The 25,245-nt window shown below is 35.8% G+C and overlaps 1 non-coding gene across 1 annotated transcript; it reads right to left on the reverse strand.

Annotated features, from left to right (window-relative positions):
* Positions 1-4,016: 4,016 nt before the first annotated feature.
* TRNAE-CUC lies at positions 4,017-4,089 on the reverse strand. The gene has a single exon. It is a non-coding gene; the product is annotated as a tRNA-Glu (tRNA).
* Between the last annotated feature and the right edge of the window lie 21,156 nt (positions 4,090-25,245).

The raw sequence follows: 25,245 nt of genomic DNA on the forward strand, positions 1-25,245 counted from the left end.
TGGTGTGGAGAAAAATATTTCCTTTGAGTTCAGTTCAATTTAGTCCCTTAGTTGTGTTCAACTCTGCAACCCCATGGACTGCAATATGCCAGGCTTCCCTGTCCATCACCAACTCTTGGAGCTTACTCAAACTCATGTCCATTGAGTTGGTGAGTGATAGTTTTTAATAAGATATGGGTAAGATGTGATTTAACTTTCAATAAAACAAAACAGTACTTTCTTGTAACTAAGAACTCTAAACACACATACTTAAAGCGTCAACTAATAAGAATTGCTATTACAAAACCATTTTACTTCTCAAAAAATAGCATAATCTCATGCTTCCTTTAAAGCACAGTCCCACTGCCTCCTTATATTTTATCTTATTTAGTTATATCCTCTGTTAATTAAGAAACGATTTTTTTAAATAATTTTTTTTCTAATGTCTTAAGAAGTTACTTTTCTTAAAAATATTGAGGAATTATTTTTACCAGATGGATCTCATTTTTTCTCAATACTTTTTAAATGAAATAAAATTTATTCTATATTTTATCAAAATAATGTAGGTATATTGTGTATATATATAACTTGAAAAATTAAAATGTGCAGAAGAATATATTACGCCTGGTTCTATGACTCAAAGGGAGAAGGAAATGGCAACTCGCTCCAGTCCTCTTGCCTGGAGAATCCCATGGACAGGGGAGCCTGGTGGGCTACAGCCCATGGGGTCGCAAAGAGTCAGACACAAGTGAGTGACTTACTTCACTCACTTCACACTTTATCACTGGAGAAGGAAATGGCAACCCACTCCAGTGTTCTTACCTGGAGAATCCCATGGACAAAGGAGCCTGGCTGGCCATGGTCCCTGGGGTCGCAGAGGGTTGGATATGACTGAAGTGACTAAGCACTCACGCATGGCTCAAACACAACCACTTAATACTTGCTGCAAATAATTTTAATGTGTTATTTTTACATACATTTTAAAATTTAACAACCTCTGTCATTCATGTGACATTTTATCATAAATGGTTTACTTATAAATTTAAACAGAAAAAGATAATTTTACCTTTAATATTTCAAAATAAGTTTAGTCTAGGAGAGCTTAAAATAAGTTTGTGTATTGAAATATAAAGATATTTGTGATTTGAAATATTTAAGCACAGTGTCACCTTGAAAATGAGAAACTACTGTAAAATGAGAAATTTTTCTACCAAAGATTAAAGCCTTCTTGATTGAAAAATTAATCTGTATCCTTTTCAATCTTGATTAGAAAGTTATGCTTCTTCTGAACAACTCCTGGCATAGAGAATATGAACATATTACATACGTTTTGTCAGTTGAATGCTCCACCACTTATGGCAAAAGCCATAAACACGAGGACAGTTTAAGGTTTATTCCAGTGGAGAAATCTAGCATATTTGGTCAAGATTGATGGTGGTAGTGGAACTGGGAGTCTAAACACAAGTGTCTGACATGAGTAAAACCAGCTAAACAGTCTAACTAGCACTGACACTCTCTGGGGGTAGTAAGTCTAAGTTTTTGGCTCACTGGAGTCATTTTCCCCAAAGTCATTTCCTTAGCTCTGTTACACAGTTATTTTTGTTAAATCTGTGAGCTACCCCATTATAAATATTTTTATACTGAATTTAATCAGCTTTAGTTTCTGCTTTGGAACCAGGAACCCTGACTGGTAAAGGCACTAAAGTTAGACTCTTCCACTGACAAGTGCTCCTCAAACTGACAAAATAAATAAGCAATCTTCAACTTGAAATAGTTATTCTCTGGCAACTAAATGTCTTATTTCTCTTTATAAATGATAAAATAATCTCTAGGATGGCTTCAATCTGTGTTTTAAAATGTTTAAATTACATTTAAATGTAATTTAAATGTGTGAGTAGGAAAATGATTACAGTTGATATAACAACTAAGCTTCATTCCTCCCCATACCTCCTAAGTTATGAAAAATTACTATTACATTTGGACTTTCCAAAACAACCATTTTAACTGTACTAATGTCAAATTGTATATCTCTTTATTACCTTCACCAATGTTTTTATTTAATTAACCTGATACATACAACCATTATCTAATCATGTTTTACAAATTAAGGGTGTCATGTGTTTTGAATCTTGTAAAGATTATTTTTGTTGTTCCTTATTTGTGGCTTATCATGGTCTAAGACCATTACTAGTTATCTTTCAATTAGATCTTTGACATTGAGAAAAGTATTTAATTTCTCTGTGCTGATATTATCAAGGTAAAATCATGATGATACTTTTAATCTAACTCATTAGGAATTCATCTATCATACAAATAGTCCTTAGATCTATAGGGAAAGAAAGGATAAATAATACTTAGATTAGGTCTCAAAAGATTTAAAAGAGATGGTCGAAAAAGTTAAGATGAAAGGCATGTAAACACATGCTTTTATAGCGCTCCTAAATAAAGCAAACTTCCTAGAGGAAGTGTTATTTGAGCTGGGCTTCAAAGGGTAAGATTTAAATAGTTAGAGACAGAAACAGGGTGTTCTTAGAATTGGGGATTACATTTAAAAGGTGACGATAAGAAGAGAAAACATTTTATGAGCTGTATAGTGTTTGCAAAAGGATATAACAAATATAGCTTAAAGAAATTGAAAAGAGAAAAAATAACACTTGATATTCCACTAACCAAATATATCCAGTTAATAGTTAAGAGTCTTCATCTCTCAGAGCATTTGTTTTACATAATTAGAATTACATGATAACTGGTATTTATTAAACTTTTTTTCAGCAATATATCATGGATTTTATAACACCAATAAATATATATCTGTTATCAAAACTTCAATAACTGCATAGTTTTCAATTTTAAGTGTGGATAAGTGGTCATATATGGATGTGAGAGTTGGACTGAAGAAAGCTGAGCACGGAAGAATTGATGATTTTGAACTGTGGTGTTGGAGAAGACTCCTGAGAGTCCCTTGGACTGTAAGGAGATCCAACCAGTCCATCCTAAAGGAGATCAGTCCCAGGTGTTCAATTGTTGGAAAAGACCCTGATGCTGGGAGTGATTGGGGGCAGGAGGCGAAGGGGACAACAGAGGATGAGATGGCTGGATGGCATCACCGACTCGATGGACATGAGTTTGAGTAAACTCTGGTAGTTTGGTGATGGACAGGGAGGCCTGGCATGCTGTGATTCATGCGGTCGCAAAGAGTTGGACACGACTGAGTGACTGAACTGAACTGAACTGAACTGAATACTGGTTTGCCAGTCCTTTTTGGTTTCCAATTAATTAATATTAAAAATGCTGCTATGATGAAACCTTGGCATATCTTTTATCTTTCTAAATACTAGTTCCTAAATTTAATTAGAAGTTGGAATGCTACAATATACATAGTACACATTTTGTTTCATATTACCAAATTGTCTAATAATAAAGGCCTTTAGAATGGACAATTTCACCAAAAATGAATGAAAGAATACCTTGAAGGGCAGTTGATACTTCGAAGAAAAATTTGTACCATGTTTTGTAAGCTCTGGCTTAAGGACAAGTTATGAGGGTGGTGTATGGTGACTGAAGTTCCAAAGAAATTTTGCTATATTTCTGGCCTGAGAAACCATAGGACAAAGAACAGGGAAGCCATAGTCACCAGAGAGTGTGGGTCAATGCTGGGCATAAAACAGCCAGAATAGGAGCGTCCGTGTGAAGTCAACCAACTCTAGTTTAATCCTGAACTAGACATATTCAGAGCACAATCAGAGGGATTCAGCTAAAGACAAAAGACCTAAACCAAGTTTGACGCTGATCCTCTAAACATCAGTTTCACAATGTGCATACAGAGGAGGCTGGTGGGCTACAGTCCATGGGGTCACAAAGAGTCAGACATGACTCAGCGACTAAGCACAGCACAAGTTAATTACCTAGCAAAATAAAGACAGAAGTAACCTTCAGAAAAATACAGTGGAATGCAAAGTTTTAACAACATCATGCTCAGAATCCAGTTTCTTCAAATATGAAGAAGGGAAATGTGGCTCATTATTTTTTTCTTGTTGTTCCCTGACCAGGGATTGAACCCAGACCCTTGGCAGTGAGAGTGCAGAGTCCTAACTACTGGACCATCAGGGAATTTCCTGACTCATTTTAAATATCAAACATAATCAAAAGAAGGAGACACCAGGCGTGTACCCATATGTTGGATAAAGTCTTTATCATACAAGGACTTTAAAAGACCATTTATAACTAAGGAAAGTAAAATAAGTTTGGAATGAATGCAAAAGTCGTAAATTTGAGCAGAAAAATAAAAGGTTCATCAGATGGACTTAAAAGCAGAATGAAGATAACAAAAGAAAAAAAAATCAGTGAAATTAAAAAAGAATCAATGGAGACTATAAAATCTGAACAACAGGGAAAAAATTAAAATAGACTGTTTATAATAGCCAGGACATGGAAGCAACCTAGATGCCCATCAGCAGATGAATGGATAAGAAAGCTGTGGTACATATACACAATGGAATATTACTCAGCCATTAAAAAGAATGCATTTGAATCAGTTCTAATGAGGTGGATGAAACTGGAGCCCATTATACAGAGTGAAGTAAGCCAGAAAGATAAACACCAATACAGTATACTAACGCACATATATGGAATTTAGAAAGATGGTAACGATAACCCTATATGCAAGACAGAAAAAGAGACACAGATGTATAGAACAGATTTTGGACTCTATGGGAGAGACGAGGGTGGGATGATCTGAGAGAACAGCATCGAAACATGTATATTATCAAGTGTGAAACAGATCACCAGTCCAGGTTCGATGCATGAGACAAGTGCTCGGGGCTGGTGCCCTGGGATGACCCAGAGGGATCGGATGGGAAGGGAGGTGGGAGGGGTGTTCAGGATGGGGAACACATGTAAATCCATGGCTGATTCATGTCAATGTATGGCAAAAACCACTACAATATTGTAAAGTAATTAGCCTCCAACTAATAAAAATAAATGGAAAAAAAAAAAAAGAAACAGTATTTCAGAAACTTGAAAGACAATCTCAAAAGGTCTAATAAAACTACATGGAGTCAAAGGTGGAGTGGGCCAAAAAAATATAGCACAAATACTAGAAAAATTTATGCTCAAAAATTTCTCAAATTTGGTGAAATAAATATATCTATTCAAAGAAAACATCAAACTTTGAACTAGAAAAATACAAAGAAAGCCAAGCTAATTGTATAGTTCAATTAAAATATAAAAAGAAAATTTTGATGACAGAGGACAAGAGAAAGGGTAAATAAGACTAGTTTAAAAATGCTCACATTTTAAAAAAGTTGTCCAAAATCTACCCTGAGTAGGCTGTGAAGTCTAAGAGGCATACTATAGCCTCTAGAGCAAGTACCACAGTAGTAATGCAGAGATGTATACAAAAAAACAATCCTTAAAATGTATTGCGATTAACTGCAATGTGCTAGCACAGTGGGTAAAACTATAATGAGTTAAACATAAACATCAGTAATCATAAAAATCAATTTTTTTGTTACAGATATAGGAGTAGCAGGTTATATGAAAACAATAACTGCTAAATCCCGTCTTTTTCACTTATTAGTCAACATATATAGAAAGAGACAGCTCAGAGAAATTAGATTTGGAGAGTTAAAATAAAATATACATTACCATGGTGTTAGGAGTGGTAAAGGAATTTACTTTTTTTTTTTTATTCTATTTGGAGATACATACATCTAAGTTTACACTTACATGTATAATGTTCTGTATATACCATTTCAAAAATTAAGATAAGTGATAAGTGTCACATAAAAGACTGAGTAATAATTACATGATGAAATATGCAACAATGCAATTTAATTGATTAATTGCTGGGTCATACATTTAAAGAATAAGGTCAAATGTGTCAAAGGCCTAAATGTAAGGCCAGAAACCATGAAATTCCTAGGAGAAAACATAGGCAAAGCATTCTTTGACATAAACCATAGAAATATTTTTTTTGGATCTTTCAGGAAATAAAAGCAAAAATAAACAAGTGGGACTTTAAAAGATTTTGCACAGCAAAGGAACCATAGATAAAATGAGAACACAATGAATGGAAGAAAATATTCCCAAATTACATGATCCATAAGGGGTTAATCTTCAAAATAAGTAAACAGTTCATACAACTCAACATCAAAAACAACCTAGTTTATACACTGAGGAAACCAGAATTGAAAGAGACATGTGTACCCCAATGTTCATCGCAGCACTGTTTATAATAACCAGGACATGGAAGCAACCTAGAAGTCCATCAGCAGACGAATGGATAAGAAAGCTGTGGTACATATACACCATGGAATATTACTCAGCCATTAAAAAGAATGCATTTGAATCAGTTCTAATGAGATGGATGAAACTGGAGCTTATTATACAGAGTGAAGTAAGCCAAAAAGAAAAACACCAATACAGTATACTAATACATATATATGGAATTTAGGAAGATGATAATGATCACGCTATGTGTGAGACAGCAAAAGAGACACAGATGTATAGAACAGTCTTTTGGACTCTGTGGGAGAAGGAGAGGGTGGGATGATCTGAGAGAATAGCACTGAAACATGAATATTACCATATGTGAAAGAGATCACCAGTCCAGGTTCGATGCATGAGACAGGGTGCTCAGGCTGGTGCCCTGGGATGACCCAGAGGGATGGGATGGGGAGGGAGGTGGGAGAGGGGTTCATGATGGGGAACACATGTACACCCATGGCTGATTCATGTCAGTGTATGGCAAAACCCACTACAATATTGTAAACTAATTAGCCTCCAATTAAAATAAATAAATTAACAAAAAATAAAAAATTAAATTAAATTAAATTTAAAATTGGGCAGAAAAATTGTTCAGACATTTTTCCAAAAAGGACTTTCTGATGGCTAACAGGCACATGAAAACATGTTCAATGTAGCTAATCAGAGAAATGCAAATCAGAACTACAGTGAGAGATCACCTCACACCTGTCAGAATTACTCTCATCAAAAAGAACACAAATAACAAATGTTGGTAAGTGTATGGAGAAAAGGGAACCCTCCTACACTGTTGGTGGGAATGTAAATTGGTATAGTCACTATGGAAAACAGTATGGAGGTTTCTCAAAAAACCGATATAGAACTACCATACAACACAAAAATTTCACTCCTGGGTATATAACCAAAAAAACCAAAAACCACTAATCTGAAAAGGTACATACATCCAATGTTCACAGGAGCATTACTAACAATGCCAATATATGGAAGCAACCCGTGCCCACCAAGAGATGAATGGATAAAGATGTATACATACACACACATACACACACACACACCCTAATGGAATACCACTCAACCATAAGAGAAAAATGAAGTTTTGCCATTAGTAGCAACATGGATGGCTTGGAGGATATTACGTTAAATGAAGTAAGTCAGACAGAAAAAAAAAATTGCTGTATAAAGAGTGAAAGTCGCTCAGTCACCTCAGACTCTGCAACCCCATGGACTGTGGCCTGCCAGGCTCCTCTGTCCATGGAATTCTCCAGGCCAGAATACTGGAGTGGATAGCTGTTCCTTTCTCCAGGGGTTCCTTTCTCCAGGGGATCTCTTCCAGCCCAGGGATTGAATCCAGGTCCCCTGCACTGCTGGGGGATTCTTTAGTGTCTGAGCCACCAGGGAAGCCCAAGAATACTGGAGTGGGCAGCCTATCCCTTCTCCAGGGGATCTTCCTGACCCAGGAATGGAACTGGGGTCTCCTGCATTACAGGTGGATTTTTTACTAGCACAGCTACCAGGAAGCCCCAAAATGTTGTATGATATCACTTATATGTGGGGTCTATAAAATACAACAAATTAATGAATATAACAACAGGAAAACAGACTCACAGATTTGTTGAATTAAGACTCTGTGAAGGCACATATATTAATAGGATGGCAAGCTAGAACTTCCAGAGAAGAGGAGACCCCCAATTTGGATTCTTCTAGAGCAGGAATAACCACAGATACTTAGGAAAAGTGACATCTTACATGCGACTTTAAAGTATTTAGCACTTTCTGTAACTGACTATTTTATTTCAAGAAATTGCTGTCTTTGAGAAAGAGAAGAAACTTGTTATCATGTTTTCATTATCAAAAGAGAACTAAGACATATGTATACCTATGGCTGATTTATGTTGATATGTGGCAGAAACCAACACAATATTGTAAAGCAATTATCCTCCAATTAAAAATAAATAAATTAAAAAAGAGAACTAAGAAGTGGGAGAATTGTATGGTATATGAATCACACCACCAAAAGGCTATTAAAAATACAAATGAGAACCAAGATATCTGGAATAACTCACAGACCCAATTACAAGACAGTCCAAAATAAATAAGGACTAAGAAGCATCAAATAATAGGCAATTTACAAGAGCAAATTCTCCCTAGTTTCATGAAAATACTCGGAAGGATGTTTGACTTCCCATAGTTTTAAGTGGGAGACTTCCCAAGTTATTTTACCCAAATAATAAAAGGAATGATAGCTCTACAATGCTAAAATATTGAAGATAAAACAGTTATTTTGGATGACCACAAAAAGTTAAAACTTTTAATAGTATATAAATGTTATAACCCTACTTGACTGATAAACTTTCCTTGGGACACAATACATATTTTTAGGGATTTTAAGGCACAGAGGTTTTTAAAGGAGAAAACTTTATAAAACTGGATAACAGTTGTGCCAACACTGAGCAAATAAATAAGCAAGAAATATATTAATTGAATTCTGGTTTTTAGTTTCTATATATCCACCTAAATATGTTAGCAGAATATGAATTTACAAAGTTGTTAAGTTTTTTTAGACTGATATCTTTCTTGAGTTTGAAAAGAAAGAATTCAGATCATGAGTAAAGATAACAAAACAACAGAGCAAAATTACCTGTCTTCAATACTTTACAGAATTCTCTGGAGAATGAGTGAAAGAATGAATGAATGACTAAATTAAAGGGAAATAATAAATTTTAAGCAGGTAATAATAGGTCGAGTGAAATTTCTGTTATACCTTATCAAGTGCAGATTAGGTTACAAATTCAGGATTTCCATATGACTAAAAATTGAGAAGCTATTTATAAGATGCTTTCTCAGAAGAAATTAAAAATGCCATGTAAGTTGTATACATTTGAATAGAGCAGAAAATTGTAATCATTTTCGCTAAAGAACCAAATATTTGTTTAGTGACATGGCCCTCATTTTAGTTTCAGTTACGGTCTCTGCGCCCGCACGTGTGCTCATTGCTCAGAGAAAGGCTCCCCGCTCCAGTGTTCTGGCCTGGAGAATTCCATGGACGGTATACTCCATGGAGTTGTAAAGAGTGGGACACGACTGAGCAACTTTCACTTTCACTTAAGTTCTACCTCCGAATAGAGACTGAAACAAGTCTAAAAATGGAGTATGAGGAAAAATTTATATCGAACATTAAATAATGACCCCATATCATGGCTGTCCAACAGATCTAGTACTCTGAGGTATACTGATTTAAAGCTCTATTGTAAAATTATTCTTTTCTAAGACATAACAGAAGAGTTTATTGGCATATAGCATTATTTCATTTAAGAATTGCTAATATTTAAAGAATGTAGTAGCAAGATTTTAATTATGACCAATTTTTATTATTTTAAAGGTGCCAAAAACACATATCTAATTTTTAAGTCTTTTATATTAAAGCAAATAGAGCTTGCTCTCCTTTCCATAAGATGTTAATGAGATGCTAACAAATGCTTGGCATTTTTAACATAATTAACAGTAGGTTATTTTGAATCTTTCAAGCTATTTTGCAATGTGCCTTTTGTTTTTTAATCGCCTCACAACTAGGCATAATAGAACAGTTTAAAATATGAACAAAAATAAAAGCTTTTGTATTTTGACGGATTTTGAAGATATCCTATTGTCCAATGCCATAACTCTCCCAGAAAATGTAGAATGTCATTATCATGTCACAGTAACAAAGAAAGTTCTGTGGTTGCAAAACTTAAATAAGGCATCTGAAGACAATGATTTTAATCAATTAAAGTTAGAGATAATCAGAATATGAAAAGAACCAAAGTAGATCAAACTATTAAATAGCTAATTTAAAACTTGGGGCCTTGGCAGTAATTCACATACATAACGTGACCAAGTCGGATGGGAAGACCACGGATTACAGGGTCAGGTTCCCAGGAGTCTCAGCTTTTTCCCTACCTTTCTGACCTCATTTCCACATCTATTTAGAAAAGGGTTTTGGGCTGAATCCTCAGTGACTCTTCCTCCCTAGATTTTAAGGTTAAATTATTACAACCAAAACATACACTCCCTCTAGAGGTTTTTATTTCCTTGCATTACAACAATTACATAGATCTTGGATATTTATGTTATTGGAATCCTGACATTTGTTCTGACTTACTTTAAACCAGAACACCTCTGAAGGATACTGGATTTACACACAATTGTCTTCTAATCCACTTTATGAAAGTCTATTTAATATTTACACATTGAAAAAGGATTCCTATGGTATAAATATAAAAACATTACATTTCAGGCCAATATTGGGAGATAAAGTATTACATGGATCAGATGTCATCCATGTTGCTATGTACTGTGTTGTATCTGTACCTATAATACAATTGAAAAATGAGCACTCTCTTCTGTCTCAGGGGCCATTAAAGGAAGATGTGCAGAAAATAGCTTTGTGAGCCTTAGATTGTTTAACAAAAAAAAAAAAAAAAGATTTTTGAGAGGTATAAATTGGAATGCAATAGGAGAAGCTATAGATTTGCAGATGAATGGCTATAAAATTGCAGAGTTCAGATTATGGTGAATCGTAAATCACACAGATTATATTACAAATCAACCTGATGGCTTTTCCCAATCTATGGTCTGACTTTGAATGGAAGGTTATCTTTCTTATGTTTTCCTTTACAACTAGTGGTCATTAACCCATCCATATTCTTCTTGGGATCCATTGTAACCAGCAATATGCATTTCAAGAGAGGAAAACGGATGCATCTTCAATGATTAAAGAATTATTTATATCACAATTAATTGCATTTAAAGGACTTGCCCTTGGTCCATCTACCTCCTGTGACATTCTATTGTAACAGCTTGGATTTCTCAGAGAGAATTAAGGTGTCTTTTTTGCTTTGACCTTTGGTTCCCTATTTGTTTATTCACTTAATAAATATACAAAGAGTAACAACTACATGTCAGACTTGTTTTAAGCAATAGACACGCATTGATGTACAGAGCACAAAGCAGAGGCCTCCCTTATCTGGATCAATGGATGATGCTGACAGCAGTAAACAGAACAGGTCTTGCTGCAGAGCCTATAGTCTAGTGGCAGAGACTAGCGTCGGGTAACTCTGTCATGGCTAGTGTAGTTATAGTTATAGTCTAGTGGCAGAGACTAGCGTCGGGTAACTCTGTCATGGCTAGTGTAGTTATAGTTATAGTCTAGTGGCAGAGACTAGCGTCGGTTAACTCTGTCATGGCTAGTGTAGCTGAAAGACCCAGAAAAATGCTCCTCTGTAACTCTTGCTCTGCATCCTTGAGAAAAAGGCAACTGCATCCCAGGACTGTGACAATGTATGGATTGTATTTTTACCTTCATGAGTAAAAGACATTGCTTTGGAATGTGGGAAAATTTGAGTGATGAAAATCTTTGGGTAGAGATTGATTAATTAACTCATAATTAATCATGTTAATTAACTCAAAATTCTTCCTCTGAGATTACACGAATGCAATACATTTTTACACAAAATGAAGTATCATTTTACTGAAGTGTTGACTATTCTTGTGTCTTTCTCTTCTAATTTACAATTCCAGGGGTACTCAAGAATTAATGTGATGTTTCAATAGTTGCATAATGTGCTTGAGGACTATTTTACAATATTAAACAATTCATGTTACTCTTAAAATCTATGTTGTTCCAGATGTAACATGCGTGAATCATGATATCTATACTTCATTGGCTTTTATATCTCAATGCTGCTTCACAAGCCTGTAAAACTTGTTATATAAATGGCAATAGTTTATGTGATAAAATTACCATTTTTATAACATATGCTATGATAAAAATAATTTACTTTATGCAACCTCATTTTAATGTTTAAAAACTCTATGTAAAAACTCTGGTTCATTTCCAAGTTTTATTTAAGAATTTTGTTCATAATTCTATTTGCCTCTACTCTAGTAGTCCAAAGTTTCTCTAAATTAACTTTTAAAAATTATCAGAGAATTACAAAGTCAAGGAAGATTAATTTGACATTATTATCAATAGAACATAGATTATGTGAAAATCTTGATAATAAGCATATGATTGATTTTGTTATAATGGAGCAAGAACATTAATATCATAGAATAAATGTGTAATACCATGAATTATATATTCATCAATCAGACATTTCTAGCTCAACCATGCAATGCTAAGATAGATATATATATATATGTTAGGTAGTTAGAATAGGAAACAGGAGTCCAAAATGGCGTTGGCTAAAAGACAAGTAAGGGAAAAGCCTGCAAAAACAGAACAAAGGTTAAAGGAAAGTCCAAGGACCGGAGTGAGGACCTCAGGTAGAACAAACAGCACTCTTGGCTAGCTCAACTTACATAGGGCTGGCCCAGGGGCAAGAAAAATCATATAAAAAGAGGAGTCAAAGGGCTGGGGATTTCTCTCTCTCTCCCGCGCACTGCGCTCGTTCTCTCTCTCTCTCTCTCTCTTTTCTTCACGTCTTTGGGTCAGCATGCCCTCACACCTCGAGGATGTATTTTCCTGCAAAACTGAGCTGTAACACAGAGCTGTAACACTGATCTGTCTAAGAGCTTTGACACGCCAAAGGCTTTAAATAATATATTTTATCATATATATAATAAAATTATCCATATAATAAAATTATTATATATAATATATATTAAAATTATCCATATAATAAAATTATTATATATAATATATATTAAAATTATACATATTAATTTAGTATGTATTCATTAAATTTCTATTGAACGAGCAAATGGATTTTCACCTTTGAGTTTATTAATATCGGCAGTTTCTTATATGTAGTACATGTTTTTGGCGTATTATCTTTTCATGTCTAATACATATCTACATTTACTACTAATCCTTTTCTTCCACAACTTGCCTAATCAAAACTTTTAATTTTTCAGAAAAGGTGACTTTATAGCTAGATAATTATTGGGTTAAAATATTTTCCCCCTTAAAGCTCTATAGACATTACTTCTTTGTCTTATGAAATTTATTGTTTTACTGAAGTCTCTTACTAACCTAGTTCTTTGTGGGTAATTCATTTTTCTTGCTTAGATGCGTTCAGAGTTCTTTCCTTACTTTTGACACCTAAAACTTTCAGATGTGTTTCAAGATAGATAACTCCTTTTATTCATTTGTCCTAGAAACAAGTTAAGGCTTTTACTTTCTAGACCCAGAATCTTTTCCTTTACATTCTGCCCCTCCCTCCTGCCCCCCACCCTAATGTTCTGGTACAGCTTTCTTTTGAAAAAAAAAAAAAAAAAAAGAGTTTGCTTATTGTCTATATTTGTTTTGCTCTGTTTTCTTTTAAAAGTGAAAGTGTTAGTCATTGTGTCCATTTAACTCTTCGCAATCCCATGGACTGTAGACCACCAGGCTCTTCTGTCCATGGAGTTTTCTAGGCAAGAATACTGAAATGGGTTGTCATTCCCTTCTCCAGAGGATCTTCCCAACCCTGGGATCAAACTTGTGTCTCCCACATTGGAGGCAGATTCTTGACCATCTGAGCCACCAGTGAAGTATTATTCATGCTCAATAATTTACTATGATGAAAGATGCAATGTAAATCATTTGAGGAGAGAAATAATCATTTTATATCTTCCCTGGATTCCACACCCAAGACATATTCTAGTAGTATTATACATACAAGTTAAAAATAATATTATGGTGATAGTCAAAAGAAAAAGTAAAATGTACACTAGGAAGCTCAAGGAAGGATGTATGTACCTGTTCAGACTTATATTTACAATCAGCCTTGATGATTAAATTGTTCTATTCTCTAGTCTGGTTTACCAAACTGAGCCTCATGTGATTCTTTCCTGTCCATCATCACACACCTTTCTGTCTTTATTTGCCATGTATCCTCAATAGACCTTCCACCCTAACTGGAATAGAAAGTCTATGGCCCTACAGCCTGACATACTCTTTTCTATATTTTAAATGTCCTTTCCCTTAGATCGTGTGATGTGATAAATTTTACCTTAAGCACCTCCTGCTGTTTGAAAACTTCTCATTACTGAAGCTACAAAGATCATTCCATCTTTAGCATTCTATACAACAGATTGTTTCATTATCAGGCTCTGATAAGCATGGATGGCCATAAAAGTAATGATTGTGTGGATACATATCAGTGGATTTCCTATATCCACAGTAGAGATGAACAAACAGGTAAAAGTAATGACTTTGCCAAGGCAACACCATCACAGCAAGCCCTTATCAGCATACTAGGTTCAATCCTGGCTTGGTTCTCACATTTTCCAGTCTCATCTCTTTAACTGACTGTATCGTCAACCATGCAAACACCTCTTCGGTGTGTGGGATGCTGCTCACTATGCTTTTACTTCTCTTATATTCAACTTTGGTTTGTTCCCCACTTACTAGCTGCTCCTCTCAGTTTCCTGTCACATTCCATAGCACTCCTAAACAGAAGTCGTGTGCTTTGTTCAGCAGTTTTTGTTCACTTATTACTATTCAGCTCACTGCAATCTTTCCACAGCCTTGCAGTCTTTGCATCATCATAGACCCCGACCATGGCTGTGTTTGGGGACTGCTTGTCCTCAATTCTCTCTACAATCCTAGATGATCATATGTCTCATTTCTCCAAAAGAAAGGAATTTGCTCTCCTGTGGACAACCCCAGTCCTATTTCCATCTTCACTTCTCTTCTCCTTATTTCCTCCTTTATCTTCAAGTTTACATTCTCACTTTTGTTTATTTTACCTACTGACCTCTTCCAACATATGCTTTCCCTTCCCATCTGCTCCTCAAGTGAAGGAAGATCTACAAATTCTATTGTAAGTCTGTGGTGTTAGGTTCACTTTGAAAGCATTTTATCACAAATGGTTTAAAAGCTTGTTCTGAAATTTTCCTCAGTCTGGGTAAAAGGAAAATGTACTCCACAGTGGTTTAGGGAGTTTGTATTAAAAGAGCATACTGCAAGACCTCAATTTTATTGTCTTCTCTTCTAGTTTTAAAGGACATTTAAGTCTGAATTTAATTTTATAATACAATCTGGTTTTCTCCCTGAAATTTAGTATCAGTATTTAAAACCATGATGGACAGAAACAAAGTAAATAGTAAAAAGCACGCTAGCTTGTATTAAAAGTGTTGGTACCAAAAAAGTTAGAGATATGAATTCAACTCTGGAGACAGCTGTTCTCCTGTGTTGTTAAAATCATCTTAATGTAGCTTTTAGCTATAAAGCTGCAAACATTCTTTTGAAATGGCAGTGTTTGTGAAACTGTGGCACCAAGGAGCTAATCCATTCTTGGCAACATAAAAGAAGAAACAATTCTCTTTGTAGTCAGTTATGTCTCTGAAGATTGTTTCTCTTGGTTTTTTTTTTTTAATGTGCCTTTTAAAATTTATATATTTAGACTTTACTTTGCCTGAAAACTATGCTTTTATATGTATAGGACTGTGTATGTAGGTGTATATGTTCTTGCTAAAGTGATTGCTTAGATTGTGAGGTGGGACATGAAGACTATGACAATAGATGCTCACCTCACCTTGGCAGAAGGATAGTAAACCAGACTAGAATTCTGGACCTGGCAGACTCTAACTCGTCATGGACGGGGCTACTGAAGTTCTACGCATGTTGTTGTTTTCTTACGCTATTGTGTTGCTCAACACTCATTCCCAGCAAACTTGCCTCTTGATTGTGACTTTCCATTTATCCAAACTAGGAGTGGCCACATAGTGCTGTTTAGGGCCATAGGACGTAAGTGAAAGTGGAGCAGAAAGATTCTTCAGGAGATGTGTTTGCTTTGCTAATAGAAGAAACAGAGGCTCTGCTCCCTGCATTCATGATTTCAACATAATTATATTTCTGTAACTGAGACAACTATTCAACCATCATGAGAAAGCACCTGAAAGAATGACAGAAATTCTGTACTTGACATCATTGAGTCTTTGAAACATTAATAGCATCTTATCTCCTGACACTAAGAAATATAAAACTTCACTCCGATTCATGGACCATGAAACTTCCCTGCATGGTAATGAGTATAACTCTGTCAAATATTCTAAGACACTGTGTATCTTGAACAGAAGTTAAACCATGGATGTTGGACTTTAGACTGGAAAAAGAGACACACTTTCTGGGTCATGTCCCTTGAGTCTGAAGACAAAAGACCAAATAGATTTGGTATATCCTCAGTGGTAAAAGAGCTGGTCCCAAGTACACAGGGGCAGAGGAGAGAGTTAGCAGAGTGTTATTTTCTAGGTGATGCCGAGGATGAGCTGTAACTTTTGAGCATACCCTCACAGAGCAATGGGGAACTTTCTCAAGTGCTCTCCTCTTCTTGCATCCATTATCACAGAAGCTCTAGTAAAATATTGTTGAATGTTGAGTCTGGAGTTAGTTGGACCATAAAAGAAAAAAAACAAAAACAAAAACTATTTCCATGCCTGATTTGCAATGATAAATTAGTCCATGGTGATCACAACAGGTAACAGTGGTGTTTACATGATGGCATTCTCATCATCACTAGAGGCAATGACATGTCAGCTTAAACAAATGTTCAGGGAAGAATGATGCATGGGAGATGCTGCTGAACACAGTGACATAACACTCTGAAGAACCTCAGAAGCAACTGGAGACTCTGTGATGTGCTCAGACTGGGAAAGACCCTCTGTCATCAAACACTGGGCATTCATCAAAATTCAATTTAGGGCTACCCAGGTGGCTCAGTGGTAAAGAATTCGCCTGTCAAAGCAGGAGGCATGGGTTTAGTCCCTGGTCCGGGAAGATCCCACATGCAGCTAAGCCGATGGATCACAACTATTGAACCAACCTATGTTCTAGAGCTCGGGAACCTCAGGTACTGAGGCCTTGCATTCAGCTACTGAAGCCTACACAACCTCAAGACCATAGTCCACAACAAGGGAAACCACTGCGATGAGAAGTCCAAGCATCACAACTAGAGAAAAGCCCACGTAGCACTGAAGACCCAGCACAGCCAATACATAAAATTATTAAAAATTCCTTAAAAAAATTCAATTTAACCATGATGTCAAGAGCTAGTGAGTCCAGGAAACAATTCAATTAACAGTGCTTATATTAATTTAAATTTTTACTTACTTGCAAGAAGTAAACATATTCTACTTTTCTTCTTCAGCATTAGATGTGATGCTGTAGCTTCTAGTGCTTTCATTCTGGAGAAAGAAAAAGACTTAATTGAAGAGTGCTGACATGGCCTAACAAGTCCATTATCCAGGAATTTCTTATCTTTGTTTAATTTTACAATGTTTTGTGAAAAGAGACTCATTAACATTGGATTCAGTGAAACATTATAATTTTTGAAGTTCGTTGGAGTACTACCAAGGAGAGATGTCTAATGAAGTGATTTGACTTAATATTACTTGTGTAGCAAATAAACTAAAAATGTCTCTGATCCACAGATCAATTTGATATCACCTCTTAGGGACATATTTAGTGATAAAGGTGAATTGGTGATTTTTACTCTATCATTACTGGTGCTTTAATTATCATCACACATAAAGAGTGTTAGGTAACTCATAGGCTTGGAGACAATAGTGGTGTATTCAACTATCCAGCTTTATTTCACTGTCATAATTTTGTCAAGCACAAAATTATGTACCTCATGGCTTCTAGTTGTTCATAGAGAATGATCCAAAAATGCAAGGAAGAATTTACTAAACTAATTGCTTATGTCATCAAGATGAACAATGAGCTAATCAGTTCAGTTCAGTTGCTCAGTCATGTCTGACTCTTTGCAACTCCACGGACTGCAGCACGCCAGGCCTCCATGCTCATTACCAACTCCTGGAGTTTATTCAAACTCATGTCCATTGAGTCGGTAATGCCATCCAACCAGCTCATCCTCTGTCATCCCCTTCTCCTCCCACCTTCAATCTTTCTCAGCATCAGGGTCTTTTCAAATGAGTCACTTCTTTGTATCAGGTGGCCAAAATATTGTAGTTTCAGCTTCAGTATCAGTCCTTCTAATGAATTTTCAGGACTGATTTCCTTTAGGATGGACTGGATGGATATCCTTGCAGGTCCAAGGGACTCTCAAGAGTCTTCTCCAACACCACAGTTCAAAAGCATCAATTTTTCAGCTCTCAGCTTTCTTTATAGTCCAACTCTCACATCCGTATGTGACTACTGGAAAAAATGTAGCTTTGACTAGATGGACCTTTGTTGGCAAAGTAAAGTCTCTGTTTTTTAATATGCTGTCTAGGTTGGTCATAACTTTTCTTCCAAGGAGCAAATGTCTTTTAATTTCATGGCTGCAGTCACCATCAGCAGTGATTTTGGAGTCCCCCACAAAATAAAGCTCTGTCACTATTTCCATTGCTTCCCCATCTATTTGCCATGAAGTGATGGGACCAGATACCATGATCTTAGTTTTCTGAATGTTGAGCTTTAAGCCAACTTTTTCACTCTCCTCTTTCACTTTCATCAAGAAGCTCTTTAGTTCTTCTTCGCTTTCTGCCATAAGGGTGGTGTCATCTGCATAGCTGAGGTTATTGATATTTCTCAGGGAAATCTGAGTTAATTAATATTAGTGAGTTAATTAATATTAATGAGTTACTATCTAGCTGTAAATATGTGACTAATGTGAATTATATGAATATGTGAATATTCACATATTCCAGTTGTCTATCATTTGCTTTGGACAAAGTTTTTCTTCATTAAAGAAGTTTGACAATGTAACACTGAATTTGAAACTATGACCAGGATCCTTTCCAACAAAGCAAGCTTATATTTGTGTATCATGAAGTAAGTCATTTTAAAGTTCCCACTTCATTTTCTTACAAACTTGTTTAGAAAAAGCATATATTCAAACAATTGTTTTTAGGAAACTTATTATTATTTTGTCACCCTGGGAAAATCAAGGGGCAGACCTTGGGAGAAGAGATATCCCTTCTCTTCTCCCATTCTCAGAAGAGAATGATGGAGTAACTTGCAGTGCCCCTAACACTGGCTCAGTGAAAGACTGCGCACACCAGAATTTCCTCAGTTGTGACTGTCGTATATTTGGTTCCTTATGACCATTTGTCCAAAATTTTTTTCTAATTTATACCAGGCACATTTATGAATTTATAGGCTGTTGAAAATATTTTTCAATGGTAATAAGAGCTATAAGTTTAATACTTTTTATTTGCAAGGCATTGTACCTAACATTTCACCTGCTTTATTTCATTTACACTCTCCCCTGACATATATAAAGACACACACAAAATATAATAATAATAAACAACACCTTAAATTCTAGCATGAGTATCAGAAAAGTTTCTATTTTTCACAAAGTGGTTAAGTAACATTCCCAACTCTTCTCTACTAATAAGTGGCATAGTTAGGATTTGAAGTCACAAATCTAACTGCAGAGATTCCTTCTGACATTGTACTCATCTGACCATCAAGAGGTTGAATAATAGGTTTATCTTCATAGAAAATATCTTTAAAAATACTGCAATCAATGGTCAAGAATGCTGCAAAAGCCCTATTTTCTCCTTCTGTTGCAAAGAAGCCATTCAAAACCTGGAGAGTTTCCCTGGTGAAATCTGAAACTGGCCCTTGTACACAGAGGGCAAGGAGAGATTGGGGAAAGAGGCAGACCACTTCAGACTGACAGGTGGCAGGTTTAATAAGCACGATAATTTAAATACACAGTTTGTCTGGTGTGGCCACAAAACAAGCAGATCAACACCTGCCTGCCAGAATCCTAAAAAACTGTATGGAGGTCTTAATTGGGTTCAGTCATATAGACAGTCCAGATGTCTCAACACCACATTGCTCTTTCAAGGCTACTCCTACTGTGGGAACAATGGATAGAGCAGGGGAGGAAGGTGAGGAACCCCCTACTGCCTGGGTCCAGCTCTCGGTGTCAACAACAGTTAAGTCCTCTCAATGACCTTCTCCAATAAAAGGCAACAAATTGTAACTGTTAACATATTGTAAAATGTACTATTTATATCTTAAATAGAACCCATTATTTTTGTATCAATTGATAGAAGAATATTTTACATTTGGCTTCATCTTTTTAAGTTTAAATTTAATTGATCATTTATCTCTATCTCTTTCTAATTGTATGCTTCACTTTCCAAAATAATTAATTCTTAAAGAGGATTTGGAGGATGCTTCTAGCAACGTCTATTACTTGTTTACACACATATATATATGTATTTTTTTATGTGTTCCTTGCCTAGAGTGTTTTGGAGTTTTAAGTTGCAAACACTCTGGTCGTTTTTCTTAAATATTTCCATAATTGATTTTTGATCATATCATTCAATTATTTAAAAAACCCAAAAAAAACAATGTCACCTTTTTTCACCCACAATAATGCAAACTATATTTTAAGGAGTGATCTCGGAGCTACCTGCGCTTTCATAGATTGATGGCTGCAGCTTACTTCCGATTGGCCAGCTGTGGTGCTGGACAATGTCATACCTTTAAATAACAACCAATGATTTGGGGTTATTAGAAATATCCTTTATTAACCTGAGCATTTCCACCAGAATGTAGATAAACATTTCAAATTACTATCTTTTAATAATTAAGTCATCTTCTTAATTAAAAACAGTCTTTAAAAGCTAACTTGCTGTGCCTCTAACACTGGCTCGGTGAGAGACCGGGGAACACTAGAATTTCCTCCATTGTGATAGTCATGTATTTGGCTCCTTATGACTTGAAAGGTATATAGGCAGATTGTCATTTTAGTGGATGGTTGTTAATTATTAGCTGTCTGCCTTCAATTCCCCATTTCTCAGTGAAGCCTAATCTCCTTTGGGAAAAATTCATGCACCTTCCCTCACTGGGAGGCCTGAGGATCCTGATCACTGCCTCCTCTTTTCCTTTCCTCTCTGGCCTACAGAGCAAACCTGTGAGCTGAGCTTGTGATCGGGCCACAGAAAGACAAACACCTCAAGGATTTACACTGAAAGTCTTGGCCAGGTTCTGAAGATGTCTACAAACTGCCCTCATGGTTTCTCTATATTTCCAGTTAAACTTCCTACATAATCTTCCAGTCTAACAAGTTCAAAGTCCTTATTTTCTTTTGCAGATATTCATTTCTATTTCCATGTTTTGTCTGTACTCACTACTGCTGAATTTCTACTTAAAACATGTTTTTTTCCCCCCTCCATCAATAAATATCCTTATACAATTTATACTCCTTTTATTTCCCTTTTATCTTTCAAAATTTCTCCCTGATTTCTCAACTCCATGAAAATATCTTGTGTCTTTGACCTTCTATAGAATTTATATTTGTAGCCTTGGGTACTAGATTACATTGATTAGTGCCTTTGGGCACTATATAACACATGGTTTTGTAACATCTGAGTCCATGTTTCTCAGTGAATTTATAAACTCCATAAAGACAAAGGTCTCTTTCAGCAACCAAGATATTATGACATATAAAAAAATAACTGTTCAAATATTTTTATCAAATGGAATATTACCATATGTTTTTGGTCATTTCTGAAAATCTGAAGAGAGGTATTTTAATTCCTTAGTATTTATAGCTTAATGACTTTTGTACATTTAATGTGCCAAATATTTCTGGCCCAGAACAAAGACTAAGATGCCAAAAACTATCTGAACTTTGTATATAAATACATTTAAACCAAAGTCTATGTGTCATAATTTCTAAACTTGAAAAGGTACAAATATTTAACTCAACTCATGAACATAGTTCATCTTATGGGAAAGAAGGCAAGTCTTTGGATGTGTATATATACACACGCCATGACGGTTACAATTTAAGCAGTATAACAAATATTTCTTAAGCATTTGCACTGTGCAAGCCTCTATGAAAAGTGCCAGAATAAGATAAAATTGCTACATGGAGAAGTTCACAGTATGTGGGAAAAATATCTCATAAAGATACAGTTAAACATAAGAAGTACAACAAGAGAGGTATGCATAGAGTGCTATGATTACGTAGACCAGAGTATACCGTGTAGATGCTACATTTAATTGAACCCACCTTTTAACATACACTTACAGCCATCCATTACTGTGTACTTTGACCATTATGCCCTGAACAGAAGATACTAATAGTGTTAGAAAGTCAGTAGTGTAGTAGCAAGTACACAAAATTGAGATTCATAACACCTGGATTTGAGTATCAACTTTACCATCTATTGTGTGACCTTGAAAAAGTTATAAAGTAATTTATGTCACTTGTTATATTATTTTTTAAAAGTAGCAATATTTACTCAAGTTATCATAATAAAATATTGGTTATAATTTTAAAATAATATTAACTGCAGTTTGTTTCTTGCTATTTAATTCTGGTTGGGATGAAGTAAAGGAAATATTGTGCTTGTTTACTGGGTTTTTTTCCTCTAAATAATCTTATTACATTCATTCCCCTCCCCAGCTACATACCCCATGCCTAACTCTTAAAAATGAGAGTCATAGAAAAGGGAACCCTTTTGTACTGTTGGTGGGAATGCAAATTGATACAGCCACTATAGAAGACAGTATGGAGATTCTTTTAAAAACTAGGAATAAAACCACCATATGACCCAGCAATCCCACTACTAGGCACATACCATGGGGAAACCAAAATTGTAAAAGACCCATGTACCCCATTGTTCTTTGCAGCACTATTTACAATACCTAGAACATGGAATCAACCTAGATGTACAATGACAGATGAATGGATAAAGAAATTGTGATACATATATATATATAATGGAATATTACTCAGCCATAAAAAGAAATGCATTTCAGTCAGTTCTAACGAGGTGGATGAACGTAGAGTCTATTATAGAGAGTGAAGTACGTCAGGAAGAGAAGAACAAATATTGCATATATTGCATAATGCATACTTATGGATTCTAGATAGTAGTGATGAAATTATTTGCAGGCCAGCCATTTTAATAATGTCAAATCTAACATCCTGAAGTGAGACTACTAAGATAGATAGCTCCTACTTTTATTCCCCAAAGAGTAGCCTTACTCTGATGGAGATGGTGTAGAAGAAATGTGACAGGAACAGCTTACGAGGGAGGCTAATGTTCTTGACCATAAAGGGTGCTAAGCTATCTCTAAGGAATTTAAATGATGTTATTAGAACTATTATGAGAAAGCAAGTGAAAATGGGTATCTGTATGCAGCAAAGAATAGGTTGCAAAAGATTATCAACATTGAATCCATTGTTAATCTTACTTATCCCAGATGGAAAGGCTCAGATAGTGAAATTCGTACATTTCAGAATAAAGGGTGGAAGATTTTAAGTGGGAACATTGGAGACCTTGGCATCTTTTTTGTTTGTCTACTACTCTTTCCAGTGTGGGCCACTGGAGAAGAGAATGGCAAACCACTTCAGTATTCCTGCCTTGAGAACCCCAGGAACAGTATGAAAAGGCAAAAAGATAGGACACGGAAAGATGAATTCCCCAGGTTAGCAGGTGCCCAATATGCTGCTGGAGATCAGTGGAGAGACAACTCCAAAAAGAATGAAGAGATCGAGCCAAAGCAAAAACAACACCCAGTTGTGGATGTGACTGGTGATGGAAGTAAAGTCCGATGCTATAAAGAGCAATATTGCATAGGAACCTGGAATGTTAGATCCATGAATCAGGGCAAATTGGAAGCGGTCAACAGGAGATGGCAAGAGTGAATGTCAACATTTTAGGAATCAGCGAACTAAAATGGACTAGAATGGGTGAATTTAACTCAGATGACCATTATATCTACTACTGTGGGCAAGAATCCCTTAGAAGAAATGGAATAGCCATCACAGTCAACAAAAGAGTCCAAAATGCAGTACTTGGATGCAATCTCAAAAAGGACAGGCTGATCTCTGTTTGTTTTCAAGGCAAACCATTCAATATCACCATAGTCCAAGTCTATGCTCTGACCAGTAATGCTGAAGAAGCTGAAGTAGAACAGTTCTATGAAGACCTACAAGACCTTCTAGAACTAACACCCAAAAAAGATGTCCTTTTCATTATAGGGGACTGGAATGCAAAAGTAGGAAGTCAAGAAACACCTGGAATAACAGGCAAATTTGTCATTGGAGTACAGAATGAAGCAGGGCAAAGGCTAATAGAGCTTTCCCAAGAGAACACACTGGTCATAGCAAACACCCTCTTCCAAAAACACAAGAGAAGACTCTACACCTGGACATCACCAGATGGTCAATACCAAAATCAGATTGATTATATTCTTTGCAGCCAAAGATGGAGAAGCTTTATACAGTCAGCAAAAACAAGACCAGGAGCTGACTGTGGCTCAGATCATGAACTCCTTATTGCCAAATTCAGACTTAAATAGAAGGAAGTGGGGAAAACCACTAGACCATTCAGATATGACCTCAATAAAATCCCTTACAATTATACAGTGGAAGTGAGAAATAGATTTAAGGGACTAGATCTGATAGACGAAGTGCCTAATGAATTATGGACAGAGGTTTGTGACATTGTACAGGAGACAGGGAGCAAGACCATCCCCAAGAAACAGAAATTAAAAAAGCAAAATGGTTGTCTGTGGAGGCCTTATAAATAGCTGTGAAAAGAAGAGAAGCAAAAAGCAAAGGAGAAAAGGAAAATGGGTAAATCCTATTTGAATGCAGTGTTCGAAAGAATAGCAAGGACAGATAAGAAAGGCTTCCTCAGTGATCAGTGCAAAGAAATAGAGGAAAACAATAGAATGGGGAAGACTAGAGATCTCTTCAAGAAAATTACAGATACCATGGGAACATTTCATGCAAAGATGGGCTCAATAAAGGACAGATTATATGGCCCTAGGGTATTAAGAAGAGGTGGCAAGAATACAAAGAAGAACTGTGCAAAAAGATCTTCACGATCCAGATATTCATGACGGTGTGGTCACTCACCTAGAGCCAAACATCCTGGAATGGGAAGTCAAGTGGGCCTTAGGAAACATCACTATGAACAAAGCTAGTGGAGGTGATGGAATTCTAGTTGATCTATTTCAAGTCCTAAAAGATGATGCTGTGAAAGTGCTGCACTCAATATGCCAGCAAATTTGGAAAACTCAGGAGTGGCCGCAGCACTGGAAAAGGTCAG

This window comes from Cervus canadensis, chromosome 25 (assembly GCF_019320065.1).
Source record: "Cervus canadensis isolate Bull #8, Minnesota chromosome 25, ASM1932006v1, whole genome shotgun sequence".
Classification (NCBI taxonomy): Eukaryota; Metazoa; Chordata; class Mammalia; order Artiodactyla; family Cervidae; genus Cervus; species Cervus canadensis.